At 33.9% G+C, this 19,291-nt stretch overlaps 1 pseudogene; it reads right to left on the bottom strand.

Moving 5' to 3' along the window:
• Nucleotides 1–188: 188 nt before the first annotated feature.
• Nucleotides 189–6,968, bottom strand: LOC107942904 (probable serine/threonine-protein kinase SIS8; annotated as a pseudogene).
• Nucleotides 6,969–19,291: the final 12,323 nt, after the last annotated feature.

The raw sequence follows: 19,291 nt of genomic DNA, 5'->3' as shown, positions 1-19,291 counted from the left end.
AAATAATTCCTTTTTTTTTTCTTTTCCTTTTTTTTTCACAATGAGCTATAGAAATCACAATGTTTACAACAATTCCATGGATTGGGATTTTCTTCACCCAAAACAAAGACCTCAAAAGGTCAAACAATAAAAGACTCTTTTTTCTCCTCTTTTTTGCTTGCTCTTTCTTTGTTTTTTCTTTTCTTTTGGGGAACTTTCTTACACTTTGATAAATGCCATCTATTGCATTATACTAAACACAAATTTCAAGTGGTATATCCTCAACTGCTTTTACTTGAAAGAGGATTCCACTCTATTTCAGGATTGGGGAAACTGCTGATCTCCCACTTCGAATGAGCCAACACTCCCCCCCCCCTTTCCTATCTCTAATTTCTTTTGCACATTTAAAACAAACCTTTCTGGGCTGTCAGGGTCTTTGACCCGGGAAACAGCTAACCAAGTATTTATTACATCAATTACTGTACCTTATCATCCTATAATTTGATTCGTCGAGTTTAGTCTTTCAACATACAGACGCTGAAGACGTCGCAGACGGGACATGAGCTGTGCAAATGACGGTCGTAGATGTGGCTCCCTGCAAACAGAAATGAAAAGGAATAAAGTAATTTTTTCAATGTACAAGACCGTTATTCAAGCTCATCAGAATTGCCATTGTTGGCAACTATTGTGATAATCACGAACAATGACTAAACTTATGCAAAAGACAACTTTTTCAGATGCTTGTATGATTGCCCAAGAAATAATTTTATTATTGTTCTCGTCATATAGAAAAATGGAACATAAATAAGCATCTAGAACTCACGTTTGCCAACATTCTCGAATAATCTGTGCAACCATCGGATCAATGTCTTCAGGAATTTCTAAGCGTCGATTTTGGAATCCCACAGCTCCAACAACTTGCATTGGATTCAAACCTTTCCAGGGAATGCGTAAAGTAACCAATTCCCATAATACCACACCGAAACTGTACACATCACATCTGCAACCAAGCCAGTCTATTTGTATGAGAAACAGAATAGAAATGTAGTAAAACATGCTATTTCAATGTAAAAGCAACTTACTTCTCATTGGCTGGCTCATTCCTTAAAATTTCCGGTGCCATCCATTCAGGCTGCAGTTCAACAGAAAACTTTTACTTCATGAAAGTAAAACAAAAAACAAAGTCAACTTTGAGGGTAATCTTTTAGTAAAGTACCGTTCCAGCAGTGGACTTTGAGGATAGGAAAGTATGATGCTTCATGCGTGACAACCCAAAATCACAAACCTGAATAGAGAAGCAAATTTGGAAGAAGAGAATCAGAAAGGCATCTTTAAGCAAAAACTAATGCAATCCGTATAGATGCTTAACACAAATACGAGCAAAAACAAGATGTTCGGACAGAAACTTGTTTTACGATAAACACCTTTACGACCCAGTTCTTGTCAACAAGAAGGTTTGGTGTTTTCAAATCTCGATGCACTATAGTAGGATTGCTTGTGTGCAAATAATTCATTCCTTTTGCCTGCAAACAATAAGAAAGCTTAACTATATTAAAAACAATTAATTGGGCTGGGAGAAGATAGAGAGGAAAAGGGAGAGTGGAGAAAGGTTAGTGCAAGGTCTTAAGCAAATCAATAATAACAATTTATTCGCTTGTGGTTCCTACTACATCAAGAGCCATTCGCATTCTTCTTTTCTCATCAAGTTGAGGATTGGATCGATGCAGTAGCTTATACAAACTTCCTCTGCATAACAATGAGGGTGGAGCAAGAAGAAAGTAAGACAAGATGGCCAACCTTGTTATTTTAAATTAATCAATTTCTTGACAGAAACCAGACCAACAATAGTTTTCAAAAAGGACAAAACATACACAACATGCAGATCAGAACAGAGTTCAAGAATTAAAATTTATTTTCAGGATTCATCCTTTCAAACCAGAGGGAAACCAATATGAAGTTTAAAATGCCCACTAAATACCCCATAACAAATAAAAGAGAACATGCAAGCAAGGTTCATTTAATAAATTATCGAAAGCTGAAGACTAAAGAGAGTACTATTTGAATTGAATTAACCTGGGGAGAAACTCTGTTAGTATAGAGAAATGAGGAGAGCAACAGCTCCCATGAAAAGAACAACATTTGGATGTCTCAGCCTTAACATGATTTCAACCTGCACAGGGTAATCAAACACAAATGATCTAATGATCTATATATACAGGAAGGTTGAGCTCAAAAACATGAGAAGAAATAAACATATATGGGTAGTTTCCGGGGGCTCACTTCACATTTAAATTGAACCAATGCATCGCCCGAGAAGTCTTGATCTAAAAATTTCTTCACAGCAACCTCCTGAAGAGTCAAATATAATTAGACAAACACTTAATGACATAAATACCATTAGAAGACATTAAAGAGAGGGTTGGAACAAACCTTGTACTGTTATCAATCAATAGAAGAACTATTTAATAAACTAATGCTGTACTCTTCGTAGACATGCTACAGCAGATGTTTGAGATTTTAAAAAGTTAGCACCATACATTACCACAACTACTCAATCACAGTGGCCTCATCTTTTTTCCTACTACAAAATTTGGCATAAGCAATGTCAATGTCATTGCTCAGTGAAAGATTAATAACCTAGGGAAACTTTGGCATGTAGCAATAGCACTATTACTGTGGTAACCATATCATCTAGTAGTATGCTACTCCTAAAAGTTACACGAAATGAAATTTAGTAAATGTAACTCACAGTGCCATTCCAATCTGCTCGGTAGACCTCACCGTATGATCCTGCAAGATGAGAGTTCACTTATTAAGAAAGTTTGCACTGGTAGAGAACAATCAACTCATAATCAAGCCAGTACCACATTCTAAGACTGTAGATCCAATTAAACACGAATATCAAAAAGAATTCAACCAAGTAAGCTATCTAAAGAGGATTGTGCCAGTCTTCGAGACTGGATTGACTTCTAAAAGTGTGCTGAACTGAATGCCATTCTAGGCAGAGATACAATAAAATGATAGGTTAAGTGGAGACAATAGAGAAGGATGAACTGTCAAATGATTCATTGATCTTTTGCAGGTTAGATTCAGCTTTTCATACTGTATGTCCGGGCAATAAAAACGATAACACCAGGACATCCTAGCCAGAATTCGTTTAATTGGGTTACTAGCTGTATCACATTAACGGTTGAAATAAGCTACCCATGACTGAAGAATAATGGAAAGCAGAACCACAGAAGTATAAAAATGAACAAAGACTTCTTTTTTTAGGCAAAAATGAAAGATTTAATTGGGCTGTTGTGAAACCTTACCAATGCCAATGCGTTCACCAATTTGAAGATTCTCCCATGGAATTTCCCATTCTGAAACCTCTTTTAGCATAGGATAGATCTTCTCACTTCGACCACTGCTAGCCAGATGCAAGTCATTATCTGTGGTTTTGATAAATTCCAATGCAGATTCTTTATTTAAACCAGCCCCAGAAATCCAATTAACTAATTTCTCATCCATGGCCAAGACATTTTCTGGTTGTCTTTGGCAAAACTCATTAGCAGAGAAGGAAGAATCACGAACTTGCATCCAATCATTAGCTGAATTACCAAGAAGAAATCCCTCAACTGAAGCAGCAGATGGAACATTAGTTTTTATGACATTAGTTTCTAACTCCCTTTGGTGCTTAGCCATTTGCTTTTGTCTCGTATTGGAATTAGTATTTTCCAAAGCCTCCATTCCATTGGATACAAGATAGTGCTCCTTGCTTGACAATAAATTTGAATTGCAGCTAGCAGCAGCATTTACAATTGTCCCTTTCACTACTTGTTCAGGTATACTTTGTTCACCAGGATCCTGTGAATTAATATCCATGAACAAATCTGGAGGAGGTGATGCACCACTCTCCAATAAAACAGCATGTAATTTCTGAGCAAACTCTGGGTCCTTTGCTGCACTAATAACATACTTCGAAACATTTTTAACCTTTCTTTTTTGCACTGAAGAAGGTTTTTCATAAATGTCACAAAAGCTATCACTAGAGTTAGGTGCCGAGGAAAGAAGCTTTCCAAACTCCTGTTCAGATCTCTCAGGAACAGCTCTTCCGGCAAGGTTCTTCTCATCTTCATTTGTCTGACTGCTGGCAAATTCTGCTGCCCTCTTGGCACCAATTTTAATGCCCATTTCTAGAGCAGCTGAAACTGCTTCCAATTTCTTTGTCAAGTACCAAACATGAACCTTGAGAGGCATCAGAAAGAACATCCAGTGCAGACTTTAAGAGCTGACAGCTTGGTACTTCAGCAGGAATTAATGTGCCAGGAGCACCCATCAGATCTATGATATATTCACTGCATTTTTCAGATAATTAAACTCATCAAAACTTGTACCAATACAAAATTGAAGTTTTCACATTGACTAGATGGAAAAACTGCATAAAGAAGAAGACAATAAGGAACTGGAAAAGGAAAATAAAATCAAACCTTAAGTGCATTTAGCACAAAGGGGGAAATATCAGCTAAAGAACAGGGGCAAACAAAATATTTTAACTAGTATGACACCATGTTGAGGAAATGGTTCAAGAAAAAGAACCCCAATGTGCGAAATACTAGAAATGCAATGGATAGCAAAATCAAAGAAGTTCTTGACATCAACCTTCCATTGTTGATTCTAACCAAGTTCACAGCTCCATCATCTGTACCAGTGTAATAGCTCCCCTTGACCAGCATGCATGGGAGATTAATTCTATCAGCTAGAACCTAGAAGGAGAAGAACGAAATGTTTTTCCTTAAAGAAATGTCCTGACATATTTATCCTTAATATAATGTAAGGTAAAAAGTGGCTGGATATTCTAACTAGCTAAAAGGAAAACACACTTCTGTCATAAGCTAGTTTTAACTTTATGGAAATAAGATGATTTAAAACCTTAAACAGCAGTGCTCTGTGGCGCGAAAGTCCAACATCAAGTCTGCCCAGTGGAAGAATGATAGCGTTAAGAGAACTCCGTAACTCATAACTTCTCAAGGTCCACATTCTCAACATCTCATCAGCATCAGCTACCAGACCACCCATTCTGTTAACAACTATTTCTGCAATTTTCTGAATTAAATCACTCAAAACCAGGCCATGGCCTAAAGCTTGGGACTGCACATATATGTTGTACACTCTTTTCTCAAGCTCTTGCAATTCAGGATCAAGCAACCGGTTAACCAAAATTACTTCATAATCAACATTTTCTAACACTAATACTGCTTGAAGATCAACCAAAGATGGCATCTTCCCTTCCAGACCAAGCGTTGAGGCAATGCCATACACGTCATAAAATCCATCCAAAATTTTTTCATCATAGTTTACAACATTATAGTTCTGTGAATAACACATAACATATGAATTAGTTTTCCATTTAAAAAAGAAAAAGGAATCAACTAATGGGTCCTGGCACTTGTCTCACAGGAGACATGAACAGGATCCTTTCATCCGGTACAGCTAATCAAACAGAGGAAAATTAATTAATTCAGTAAAAAACTCAATGATAAAAGCTAACATCAAGTAGTATTCATACAAGTATTCATATCCATAACCGCATTTACTGAAAAATATTCTACCTTAATAATTGAACGAAAAAAAAATAATTGTATTAACAGGGAAGGTAAAATTAATGCTCCCTGCTAATAAAACAAGAAACTTACATGTAAAGTTACTTTATAGCAATAAACCATAAGGAAAAAGGCTTACCAATTAGCTATATTTAAAAAGGACTCTGGCATTATATAGCAGAGATTAAAAAACCCAAACCGCCATGCCTATAAGATAAAGGAAATTTTCATATAATAGAAACACAGCCCTTAGCAGGCTAGTGGGCGGCAAAACTTCAAGTAGTAGAACGATGAGCAATTATCAGAGAAAAATCAATAAAAAACCAGAAAGGATGTACCATGCTAAATTTAGCAAAACTTCAATTAATAGAAGTTGAAAGATTAATTGAGATTCGACATGCAAATCAAAATCATCTGTAAAAAGAAACAATAAAAAAGAAAGCTTTAACAAGTTTACTATTTATCAGAATCAATCCATGACTAATGAAAATGACGTGGAAAGTTAAGGATATCCAAAATTACTACCGGAAAGAGGAAGTCTGGAAAAGTGATCCGCAGTTGAAGACTCCTCGTGTTTAAAATGCAAATGAAAATGAAAACGAAATAAAATAAATAAATAAACATAGTAGCAATTTGTATAAGAAGGAAACATGAAATGCAATCAGAATTCATGAATAAAAGAAAACAAATGTCATAAGAAAAAAAAATCATAAATTATATAAAACGTTTAGATATCATAACTAATTCAAACAAGAAATGCAATTTCGATAACCTAAAACTGAAAGATATAATAAACTTTTTAAATATATAAAGTAAGAAAGAATATATTACCCAATAACGAAGCGAGAGTAACTCCACGAAAGCGCCGGCGTCGGAACCGGCGAGGCTAAATCTTTTAGCAGCGTCGATCTGAGTCGTCTCGGGATCCGAGGCACTGATCGCCAAAGCCAACTGCATCTGAAACTCTTCTTCCAATAAATTAAAATCCACCTCATCACCAGCCGTCCGATCTCCCCCGGCCGATTCAACGGCCCCGATTCTCCCCAATGTACCTGAACCAACAGAAGACGCCGAAGAAGAAGAAAAGGAAGACGCCGTTTCTTGTCCCGTGGAGTTCGGACTCGGACATGAGCTGATCACGGGCTGCGTCTCCGTCAACCGTTGGTGCTCATTGAAACCGCCGCCGATATGGAGTTTCCTTAATAAATGCTTCATTTTCGGCATCGATCATTAACGGCGACTTTTTTCCCGGTCTCCGTTTCTTTATATTTTTTAAATTTTTTTCTTATTCTATTATTCCATCTGCAGACTTAACCTACGCCCACTAGTTTAAAAGCATATTCGCTTAACCTGCGCACTCTTCTCCGCTTACCCGTAATTGAAAAGACTTTTAAATTAACCGCTCACCCATTCCCTCCAATACACACACTCTCAAATTTAATAATTAATTAATTAATTCTACTTCTTCCCTTGATAGTACGATTTATACATAACCGTTTCCTCTCCATTTTTTATATCTTGCTCTTTCAATTCTAAATGTAAAGCTTGAAATCCTCACCCATAATTTATGAAATAATTATTTTTTGATATAATTTATTGTTGATTAAGATATGTTGAAGGAAGAGAATGAAATTATCTGGGAATAAACCTAAATTCTTATACTTTTAACGTAATACTTTTGCAGCCACCGAATTTAGGTTGAATTTTTAAAAATTATTATTTACAATTAAAATATAACAGATTCATATTTAAATTAAAATATAAGATTAATACTAATAAAATAGCAATGGCCACAAATAAAATCCCTATACTTAATCGAGAAGTGCTTTATATATATATATATATCACTTACGAAACAATTCGTCCGTGCATCCCATCAATTACAAACATGATCTATTTATTTGTAAAAGGAAAGTTGAAGAATTATTATGATAAAAAACCCTTTCACCTATCAACGGTTGATGGCTTAGCTAACCCAAAATAACAAATTATATTTTAAAAACCCAAGTTGAATTTATGGTTTGAGAGTTTGAGAAGTTTCTAAGAAGGAACCTTTTCTTTGTAAATATTGCGACTTCACTTGAAGAACAAGATTGGAAACAAAATGGCATGTGTCTCCACGCTTGGTCCCATATTTTTGTTTTAGGTTACGTTTAGGGGCGGCGCTATAAATTATTATTATTATTATTATTATTATTATAACAGTATAAAATTTTAATGTTTTTAAATAATACAAATTTTATTTTCAAAGTTACTAAATTAATTAAGTCAAATATGAGAACAGAAAACTTTAGAGACCAATCAATTGAATTTTTTTTTCAATTTAACCCGTTTGCTTCCATCACAAACTTAATCAAAGTAGACCAAAATAAGTAAATTTAATTAGTTGGATGATTATTTTGAAAGTTTTAAAAGTTAAGTGACCATAAAAGAAACTTAGGCATAATTGTGTGTCCTGTAGTGAAGTTTACCCTAACATCTAATACAAGTAGATTTATATATTCTAATTACTATTCGCAACAGATACAGATACAGTGTAAATAACAAATTCACTCTTGAGAATATTTAATGGATTGGAATATATAAATTATTTAATTAATTCCAATTCAAACCCACATGTATCCAACTATGATCTTTGATTATAAAACAGTCACTTTTATTTGTCTTATGTTTGAAATGTTATATTTTAATCACTTACGTTATCGTTTTGTTACGAAGTGGTCACTTTACCGTTAAACTACATTACCTCCTTAACAATAGTCCTGCATGACAGTCCAAATAGTTTTAAATGTCAACTTGGATGTTCAGTTGCTGGGATGAAAATAAATTTTTAATTAAATAATTTTAATTTGAACTACTACGTAGGACTACTGTTAGGGAACTAATGAAGCTTAATGGTAGGGTGACTACTTCGTAACAAAACGATAACGTAAATGAATAAAAACATAACATTTCAAAAATAAATGACTAAAATGTACTTTGAAGTGTACCTTAATTTAACATGGTTAGTTTTCTTAATTTGGCTTGTTGTTTTGGATAGGAGAAACCTTTGAAATAGCTTTGCTTTTGCATCAAAAGTAATTAAAAGCAGTGTATTGTTGACACACTCTTAAATTGATTCAAATGTTTTGTTTAAATTTGAATATTTTATAAAGAAATTTTTATCTATAAAATTTTATTTACTTCAATGTTGTTATTTTTGGTTTCTTTCGCTTTGAAATTTATTTAACATAATTCTTATAGATATAAAACATTGATAAAGTGAATTTATATGAGATATTGTAAGGTTTAATTTTAATATATACCTAAATATTTTTGGATATTTTTCTGATGGTCACTAAACTAACTATAAATACGATAAAGGTAAGCACACCTATCGAATAATAGTATAGCTATGGTGAGTAAGGAAAATAGTATCCACGAGAAGTAAAAGTACAAGTAATTATTATTTTTCTATTATCTAGCCGACAAATTGGGGTGATGTGTTTTAATCTAAAATTACTAATTTACCTAAGAATGCAACCGTGAATGAAATAGGAAAATAATTGAAAATTACCAATGAGATAGACAATACCCAGGAAATAATCCACGTAGACTTCACATTTTATTATGAATCTAAATTAAACGATTTATTCACTTGTGTCTTGATACGTAGAAATCCCTAAATTATGTTAATATCTCTTTCAAGAGTAAGAACATCTGACTTTAGGTTGATTAATTGAAATCTTTTTCTAATTAAAATTCCTATCGTCGCATTAACTCAATATATAGATTCCCCTATTAGATTTGACTCTAATCTGGTAGATTTATATCGTCCTATTTCTAGGATTGCATGCAACTCCACTAAATTATGCTAGATTACTCTTAAACAGAGACTTTTCCTCCATTGAAATAAGCACATAAAACATGAATTAATATGCCAAAAATATTAAAATAAGAAATAAACATATATAATTGAGAACAAGAATAAAATATTTATCGCGTAAAGACAGAAATTAAATAAAAGGATTCATTATAGATTTCATCTTCCTTCCTTAGGTATCTAGGGAATTTAGTTCATAATCCTGAATAGAAACATCTCAAAGTCAGAATAGCCACAAGACATAAAGAAACTCAATAAAACTTCTAAAGAAATTAAAGGGAGATCTTCAATCTTGATGGAGATCCGCTTCCGAGTTGATTCTGATGGTGTTCTTCGAGTGTTTTCTTCGATCTTCTCTAATTGCCCCCTTATGTCTTCTTCTAATGGGTATTTATAGACTTTAGAATACTCAAAAACCCTAAAAATTGGGTTTTTCCGCGTATTTGGGAAGTATGGTGCAAAATCGACACAAGCTGGTACAATATTAAAAACAACTCTTTTGTCCGATTTTGGCTCGTTTTCCGCTCCCAAATGCTCTCCTAAGTATATAAACATGAATTTAAAGGATTAGGAACATCAAATTCACTAATTTACATAATTAATCATCCAATAACGCATTAAGAATGATATTAAAATATGTTACTTTTATAGCTTATCATTTCCGCATAACAATAAGATGAAGACAAATTACATGAACTTATATTTGATAATTTCTAAATTCATATGATCATATAATTATGTAAATGTAAGATATTATATACATATTAAAAATTTCTCTCAAAAATTTATTTTATCCAATTTTTCTTTTTTCACTGTTGATAAAAAGGAAATATAATAATAACCTAAAAAATATAAAAAAAAGATAAAGAATTATGATTTGGGTAATTAATTATATGATACATCGCTAGTGAAATATTTTAGATTCCACAAGTGAATTGAGTATGTGACAAGTGTCACATTTATTTATATAATTTTTTTTACTATATCTCATAATAAATTTGTCAAACCTTTAACCCGATTGTGGAATTTAAAAACCTCTACTGACGATGTATCAAGTAATTTTCCTTATGATTTATGATCAATTTTCTCTAAAAAGGAAAACAACATAACATTGTAGAATAAATGAAGAAGGGTGAGTATTTGGTACATTGTAGTGTATTTTTTTTATTCCACAAATATTTTCAAAAAATTTTAAATGTCTATTTTTTTTAATATTTAATTTTTCAACAAAGTTATACTCTTATAAGACACTTATCAACCTCCTAATTATATTTGTAGAGTCTAAAAATTCTACGGAGAATAGATAATTGAACTCAAACACCCTTAGTTTTGACAAATAAATCCAAATTTAGAATCCCACCCTGGATCTGATGGTAGCTTTCTAGATTATTATTAAAGTTCTATATTTATTGCACAACAGATATACTTTTTTTGTTTAGATTACTTGTAAGCTTGTTCAGGGTTTGAATCTAAGATCATAAGGGATAATTATACGAATTGATTTAAATATATATATAATTATCTTGCAGTATTTTGATTTTTAAGAACTCAAACCGAAGTTAAATTCAACATCAAAAGTAATCAAACCAAACTGAATAAATTCGATCCATCAATTTATAGAAATTTTAAGAAATTATTTTTATATAATTTTTAAGTTATTTTCATTAATAATATATATATATATATTATTTAAGGTAATATTATAAAAATATAAAGCATTAGAAGTTAATTATAAGTTTTTTTAATACAAGCTAATTATAAGTTAAATAAAAAGTAAGTTTGATTTGGTTTGATTCAAATAATAATGATTTTTTATCTTGTGAAATGAAAATGGAACCAAAACTAAATTGAATTAAAACTTATGGTTCAAGTTGGTTTTGGCTTTCTCGACTTTTTTGCTTAACACCATCCGATACTAGGTGTTAATAAAAGACATGGTCAACACAAGTCATTTAACACCACATCATTAGCTTAGTTGACGTTTAAATTCATTTATTTGTGTATATGTGATTTTTTTTTTATAAATTATGGTTTTGATCTCTCTATTATGTTTAAATTTGAAATTTATTTTTAATATTTTAATTTAGCATAACTTGGTCTTCTACTTTTATAATGCCTTCAATTAGTCTAAATTGTTACACCATTAATTATTTCGGTTAAAATGCTAATCTGTATTTATCTTAAAAATGCTCATTTCAATTCATCATGTTTGCATTATTATTATCGTTATTTTGCATGTTGGAAGATATGTTTTTAAGAATAAAATAGGTCAGCATTTTAATTGAAATAATTAATGGTCTTAACTATTTATACTAACTAATAACATTACAAAATAGAGAATTAGCTAAGGCAGTTTTAGGGGAAGTAATGAAAGGTTATTTTCCACATGAGAATTCTCTCTCCACTATGAGTCTAGGTTTTTATGCTTGTTAAAAGTTTTTAGGTTTATATAGTTTTTGTTCCTTAATTTTTAAGTGAAAAAAAAGAAAGAAAGTGTTTTGATCTATCTTTTTTTATCTTTTGCAAAGGATATTTTGTTTCTCATATCTAGGTAGTCAAATGGGATAAATCGTTGCACTATATACCTATTTTTTTTCGTTTTCACTTAGTATGTTAGTTTCATTTAATTCTTTGATTACTTTGGGTTTTGATTGAGTCAATTTTTCTAAAACCCGTGTTTAGATCTATCCTGTTAAAAGAGTTATAAACAGGTTAGACCCTTTATAATCTAATAAGCTTGTTTGAATTCAAAAAGCCTTAGGTTTTTGGAAGTTACAATGGGAAAGGAAGTAGTAATTGAATTAGAAGAATAGGAAGGGTGTTGAGGAGATCTCAAAGTTTGTGTTAATTGAGAAGGTCATGACTCAAAAAATTTTGGATAAGAAAGGTGTACTAATTGTGTGGTGAAGGATTTGGATAAAATAAGGGAATTGGGGGAACTGTCTTACATGTTTTATTACACTAATAAAGCTAGTATGGAAAGGTTGTTGGAAAAAGGGTCATAGATTGTGACGAAGCATTGCTTCTGCCTTCAACAATGGAAGGTGGATCAAGCTATTACATAGGTATGTTTCAATAAGCTAAATTTTTTTATTCAAATTTATAATTTGCCTTTAGATATGAAATTTTGTTTAAATGCTAGGAAGATTGGGAACATTATTGAGGAGGTAATTTGTATTAAAGATCCATCAAAGGATAGTGGAATAAGGAGGTGGTTTTTGAGGTTTGAGTGAATATTAATGTCAATAGACCATTGGTGAATGGTATTTGGGTCCTAAGGATAGATAGAGAAAAGATACAAATTGAAGTTAGATAGGAGACGTCGGTTGAATTTTGTTTTTACTGTGATAATTGAGGCATGTGAATAAAGGTTCTAATATGAGCAATGACAAATAAAAGAGGTTTAAACCTTGGATGAGGCTAGTTTTATTTGAGAAGCATCTTTTGAACCTAGTACAAAAAGAGAGGGTATAGGTAAAAAAAGCTAAGAGAAATAACTAAATAAAATGAAAATTGATATGAGATTATGAAAGGGATAAAAAGGGGAACGTGAATAAAAATAGGGATATTAGGTGGGTATATCAAGGAAGGATTAGGTGTAACACCTTACACTCAACTTGAACAACTATTGGATATAATAAGACACATTGTTCACCGGAGTGACCCGGCTAAAATCAAAAGAAATTGGTGTTGGAAAAATCCAGTTTGGAAAAACAATTTTCAGTTACAACAAAAAAATAAAAATTTAAAAATTGAGCTGGTTTGTGATATTTATAGTAATAAACTTTTCTTAAAAAGTACCTATGCTTTGAGCAAGACGGATCCTAGACGTTCTTGACTTTCAACTAAACTACATTATCCACTATTCTCGTACCACAAATTGCTTCAAGTGTGGGCTTTAACTATAACACTATCACCCGACCCGTTCGTCGGATCTAGGTGCAGCATCATAACTATACTGGGTTATTGTTCCTACTAAATCTCACTAAGTTAAACAATTTGTTTAACCTATTCACAATTTAAACTTACATAAAAAACATATATTTCCAAATAAAGTTTATTGTCAGAACTATGGACTCTGAGGAATCTAAAGAAATACATCATAATTACCCCTTTGGCGAAGTTCCTAAAGGTGACCCTTAACCGATGTGCATGACACTTCTTATTGAAGCCACCTAACTTGACACAATCTAGCTCGTCCCCTCCTCTAGTTCCTTATTTCGAAAATCCTACATCTATAGGTTAAACCTTATGTAAGTTCGAATGAATATAGTGAGTTTCTTCAATTTACAAAACATATCTCATCTTGTCAGTGTTTTACTAATTAATCATAATAAATACAATAAACTCCCTGCTCACTAAGAACGTTTCTCTTAAGCTGTCCTAGCAGATCTCCTTCTCCGCCATCGAGTCATTCTAACCGTTCTTCTAAATTTCTTGCCGCTCCCGCGGATTTCAACCTTTCTTTACCTATTTTCTTATTTCCACTTATCCCCATCATGGGTTTACTCTTCCCACCATTTTGTCGTATTACGGCGACCTTCTAACTTACCCTCTTAAGGGCTCTTAGGGAGTACTCTCAATCTGTTTAGTTCATGACGGACTCTTACCTTATCTTAATTTTGCATGCCCTACTTACATTCATCCGTTAGTATGGCTAACAAGATCTCACGCCATTCTAGCGGACCCAATTCCGCTTAGTCTAAATAGTGGTCGGATTATTTATTGATAATCCACCTAAATCATTTTTCCTTAACCTTAAGCGTAACATAACCTTTTGCTATAGACCAATATGTCGTACCATACTCAACCACTAACGCTGAGTGATCATTTAGTCCCATAAATTCTATTTCCTACTGTATTTTTACTTGACTAGCCTTTTTGGCTGACACTACATTACAGATTTCCTCTTTAAGAGGAATAGTCTTGACAAACACTTCTGTCATCCCATGTATCCTCATTTTTTAATGGGTTCTAACTACGCCTCCTTCCTTAATGACTAACTGTTGTACATGTGATAAATTACTAGTCTATATGGTTTCCCTAAGTGCCCTCGGTGTTCCTTAATGGCAGATCCTTATCCACGATCCTTGGTTAAACTATTTCTCATTCGTCTGAACATTAGGCACCACTGGTACGTCAACTTCCTTGACTACTTTCAAATTATCATCTTTATGCCCTAGTAGTTTACACGACTGCTATTTTTGCAGCCCTTTCTCATTTTCATTATGTTCCTATTCATGGGAGGATTCCTTCAACCCGCCGCTTGTTAGTCGCTGGTTCATACTTCCATTTACTTTCAACACTTTTTCCCATTGGCAGGTTGTCTTATGACCCTATTCTAAATTCTTTCCAAAGTTTATTGTCCCAACAAACTTTCTCTCATTTTTTCTCCATCTGCTATAGCCGAGCTATGGTCTTCACAAGTACCCATGTTTAATGTCTTGGCAAACTCCATTAGTTTTTAATGTTCGACTATGACTCTTCAATTCTACATTCTTGTGTTTAGAGTCTTATCGAACTATCTCGTGTTTAAAATCCTATCAGACTATCCTATGTTTAACGACCCGTTGGTCGATCTCATGTTTAATGTCCCTTTGGACTATCTACGATGCCATAACGTCTTTAAACTATAGTCTTACTCATTATACCGTCAAATCATTTTTGATGTCATAGCATTTTTCAGCTATGGTCTTACACAGTAGCACTCGTGTTTATCGACTCGATCGACTACTTGGGTTGCCATAGTCCAACTATGGTCTTACACATTATATTCCTCGTGTTTATTGTCCCGACAGACTACTAGGATGCCATAACATCTTTTAGCTATGATATTAGTCCTATTCCATGATGCCATGGTGTCTTTCAGTTATGGTCTTATTCATATCATGACGCCATAACATCTTTCAGCTATGGTCTTACTCATCTTTAGGCGTATAACCTCCGATCGTTCTCACGGCTTAGCCATGATCTTTATTATTCCCATTTTGTTCTATCCATTCCTCCATCTTACCATCCTATACCTTGATGATTGAACATCATAGTGTCCCCTTCTTAAGGCCCAGAGCTTCGCTTATCACGGGTTTATAGCAACACCTTATGGCGGTATCTAACAGAACCACCACTTTCTCATTTTCTCTTCTTAATTTCTCCTAAACCGACAATATTTCCCTCACATGCATTACATGTCATTTATAACTAAATACTGTAGAATCATGCATGTTTAACTAGAATGACAAATACTTTTAACCCATGCAACCCTACAGTATACTTAGTATTTCATGGATTAAGTGCAAAAACTCACCTAATGCTTCTTTGCCTCATTAATTTAGCCTTTCCCAGCTCTAAAGCTTCCATTCTCCTGGTAGCTGAAAAAGACAATTGATTCAGGGGTTAAGCTTAATAATCCCAGTTTAAAACTTAGTTTTCCTAAAACATGCAAAATCATTAAAATGGTTTTTTGGAAGCCCTTAACTTTGGTTCATAAATCTTATGTGTACTGAAGGATTAAGAACCTTACCAGCTTACTGAATTCTCTATTTTTCCATATTAAACCTCATGATCACTGTTCTATGTAGAGCTTCTCGTAATCATCTCGTCTTCAGAGCAACGAAGAAGATGAATCCCCTCCTAAAAATCACCTTTCGACTATTTATAACACTCCTCTCAAGTTCTTCAACCGTTTAAAAGCCATCCATTGACAATCATTTTGTCCCCTACTAAGGAACTAGATGTTCCAAATCTAACTGAACTAGATTTGGTTCTCAACCATATCCCGTTTCATTCCTAGTTTTTCTTGATTTTTCAATGGAGACCACCAGTTTGCAATCTTTTCCAATTTAACCCTTAAATATTCTAAATTTCTGGATTTAAAGAAATCTGAGTGTGACAACTCTCCCACCCTAAAGAAAATTCATTCGTGAAATTTCCCCTATCGTTCAGTCCTAGAAGCGGACTTAGAGAAACTCTCCCTTATCCTAACCTATTTATGGATTACAGAGCCTCTAGCTTGGTTCGTTGTTTCTACATTTGTGCTAACTCACTTTGCCTAATCTTGTGGATCCCCTCAAGCACTTAACAAATATGAACACCCGTTTATTGTCTGTTATCAATCCTTTCTGTTGTTAGACTTATTCTAGTCCCTATATTCATTTAAGTCTAAATTTTAGTGAATGCACCGTAGAAAACACCACTTGTCCGTCATCTTCTTATTTTGGTGGGAAATTCCACAATCCTTAGATTCACTTATACAATACTCCTACCCATCTAATAGGTCAATTCCCTTTCTTGTCACAAGGCAGGTAAGCTCGCCTACAGAACATTTTCGTTTCTACCTTAAAGGAATGCTAAAGCTATTACTCTAATTCAGACTTTCTATTTCAACAATAACAATGACTCATTAGCCTTGTTCGAAGAGACTTGTCATTAAACAGATTTATGACTAGTTCTATTGGGCAATAACTGGTCGATATTCTCGCCTTAGGAATTTTAAAAGATTTCTCTTCTTCCTATGCCAACAGGTGTTCTCCATATATTGGTAGTTTCAAATGATTACTTACTATTTATTAAATTTTCCCGTAACTTCCCTCACACACTCTTGGGTTATAAATAGACCAGAACATCAGAAGGAAGTTTGTAAGCTTATGGTCTCTTGATTTAATCAATCTTCTTATTATCTTTCACCTCTTTTCTTCCTATCTTCCTTTTTGTGTTCATATATATATATTTTTGGGGGGGTTAGTTTACCTCTCATCATTCCAGCATTAGGGTCTTAAAAGTAACTCCTTCATTTTTTCCACCTTCCTTGCTAAACAATTGGCTAAATCATTCATAGAGGATACTGGCAAGGCAATAATTCCTAACTTACAGGAATACACCTACCCAATGCAATATGGTGGTTTACTTGTTATCCCAGGAAGTTGTTTTCCCCATCTTATCTTTATTCTTGGTGTAGATCGAAAGAAATGTCGTCTAGGTGACACCAATAACAACTTATGATAAGGCATGTTCTTCTGTCGAGAACTAGGGAAGTCTTTTCCCTCAACTTTCCAGTTTCTCCCCAAGGTATGATTCATTAAGACTCCCACTGTGACACCTTGGGAAGCCATGTCAGCACCGCTTATTACCCCACCATATCAGCCCTAGTGTTCCTTCCAACCTTTGGGGTGGCTACATCCTTGCATGCCCTTCAAAGTAGAACTGAAACTAAGCGAGCTGATCCTAAGGGGGTCACCATTCTGCCAGGCTGCTTCGCATATAGTTCCCTAGATTCGTAGGAAGCAGTTCACCAAAACTAGGGATTTACCCTTGCTTGTCTCCAACCCTATGAAGTGATTGGCAAACAAGCCCTATGACTTCCTCCTCATCGGAGTCTGTCTCTGACTCATTCTTTCATCCCCTTGGAAGATATAGTGAAGGTGCCTTTAAGGCAACGGTTCCTTTAGTAGATAATGGTACTTTATTTTTGTTGTATTTCTTTTCTTATTAATATCTCCACTTTTCCATTACTTGTACTTTTCGATCAATGCATCTACTTGTCCTTACTTTATGTCTCTCTTTATTCATCTGTTTTTACTTTCATTTTGCCCGCCAGTTCAGGCGATCACATGTATATACTCAACACATAACAATTTAGATAAATAAGAACTTAAGAGAATTAGCCATATTAATCATCAAGCAAATAAGGGATACTCTTTCCAATTTCAAGGTCCAAAGGACCGCCTAAATCTTTTCTCTAATACCACTAAAATTGTAACACCCTCACTGACCGGTTCGTCGAATTTGGGTGTGACATCACAGCTGTATTGGGTTATCATTCCTACTAAATCCCATTAAGTTAAACAATTTATTTTACCTATTCACAATTTAAACTTACATCAGAAACATACATTTCCAAATAAAGTTTATTACTCGGGCTCTGAGGAATCTAAATAAATACATCATAACTGCCCCTTGGTGAAGTTCCTAAAGGTGACCCCTAACCTATATGCATGACACTTCTTACTGAAGTCTACTGACTCAACAGAATCTGGCTCGTCCCCTCATTAAGTTCCTTATTCCGCAAATCCTGCACCCACAAGTCAAATCGTATGTAAGTTCAAATAAACTTAGTGAGTTTCTTCAGTAAAAAAAACACATCTCATCTTGTCAAGGTTTTACTAATTAATAATAAATATAATAAATTCCCTACTCGTTGGGGATGTTTATCTTAAGTCATCATAAATGACCTCTTTCTCCACTGTCAAGTCATTCTGATCGTTCTTTTGAATGCCTTACCATTTTCGTGGATCCCAACCTTTCTTTACCTATTTTTTTTATTTCCACTTATCCTTGTTATGGGGTTCTTCTTCCCACCATTTTGTCGTATTAAGGAGGCCTTCTAACTTACCCTCTAAGTCTGTATGTTTTGCTTATGTTCATCCATTAGTATGGCTAACAAGATCTCACGCCATTCTTGCGGACCCAAATTCCACTTGGTCTAAATAGTGGTCGGATTATTTCTTGATAATTCGCCTAAATCGCATTTCTTTAACCTTAAGCGTAACAGCCTTCTGTTATAGACCAATATGGCATACCATACTCAATCACTGGTGCTAAGTGATCACTTGGTCCCACGAATTCTCTTTCTTATTGTATTTTTTCTTGACTAGCCTTTTTGGCTGACACTACCTTACTTATTTCCTCCTTAAGAGGAATAGTCTTGACAGACGCTTCTGTCATCCCGTGTATCCTCCTTTGTTAATGGGTTCTAACCACCCCATCCATCCTTAAGGACTAACTGGCATACATGTGATACACCACTAGTCTATATGGTTTCCTTGAGCACCCTCGGCGTTCCTTATGTCACATTTTGAAAATCGAGTTA

Source organism: Gossypium hirsutum, chromosome D06, assembly GCF_007990345.1.
Source record: "Gossypium hirsutum isolate 1008001.06 chromosome D06, Gossypium_hirsutum_v2.1, whole genome shotgun sequence".
Taxonomy (NCBI): Eukaryota; Viridiplantae; Streptophyta; class Magnoliopsida; order Malvales; family Malvaceae; genus Gossypium; species Gossypium hirsutum.
The sequence above is the reverse complement of the archived record's forward strand: the minus strand, read 5'-3'. Positions and strand labels throughout refer to the sequence as shown.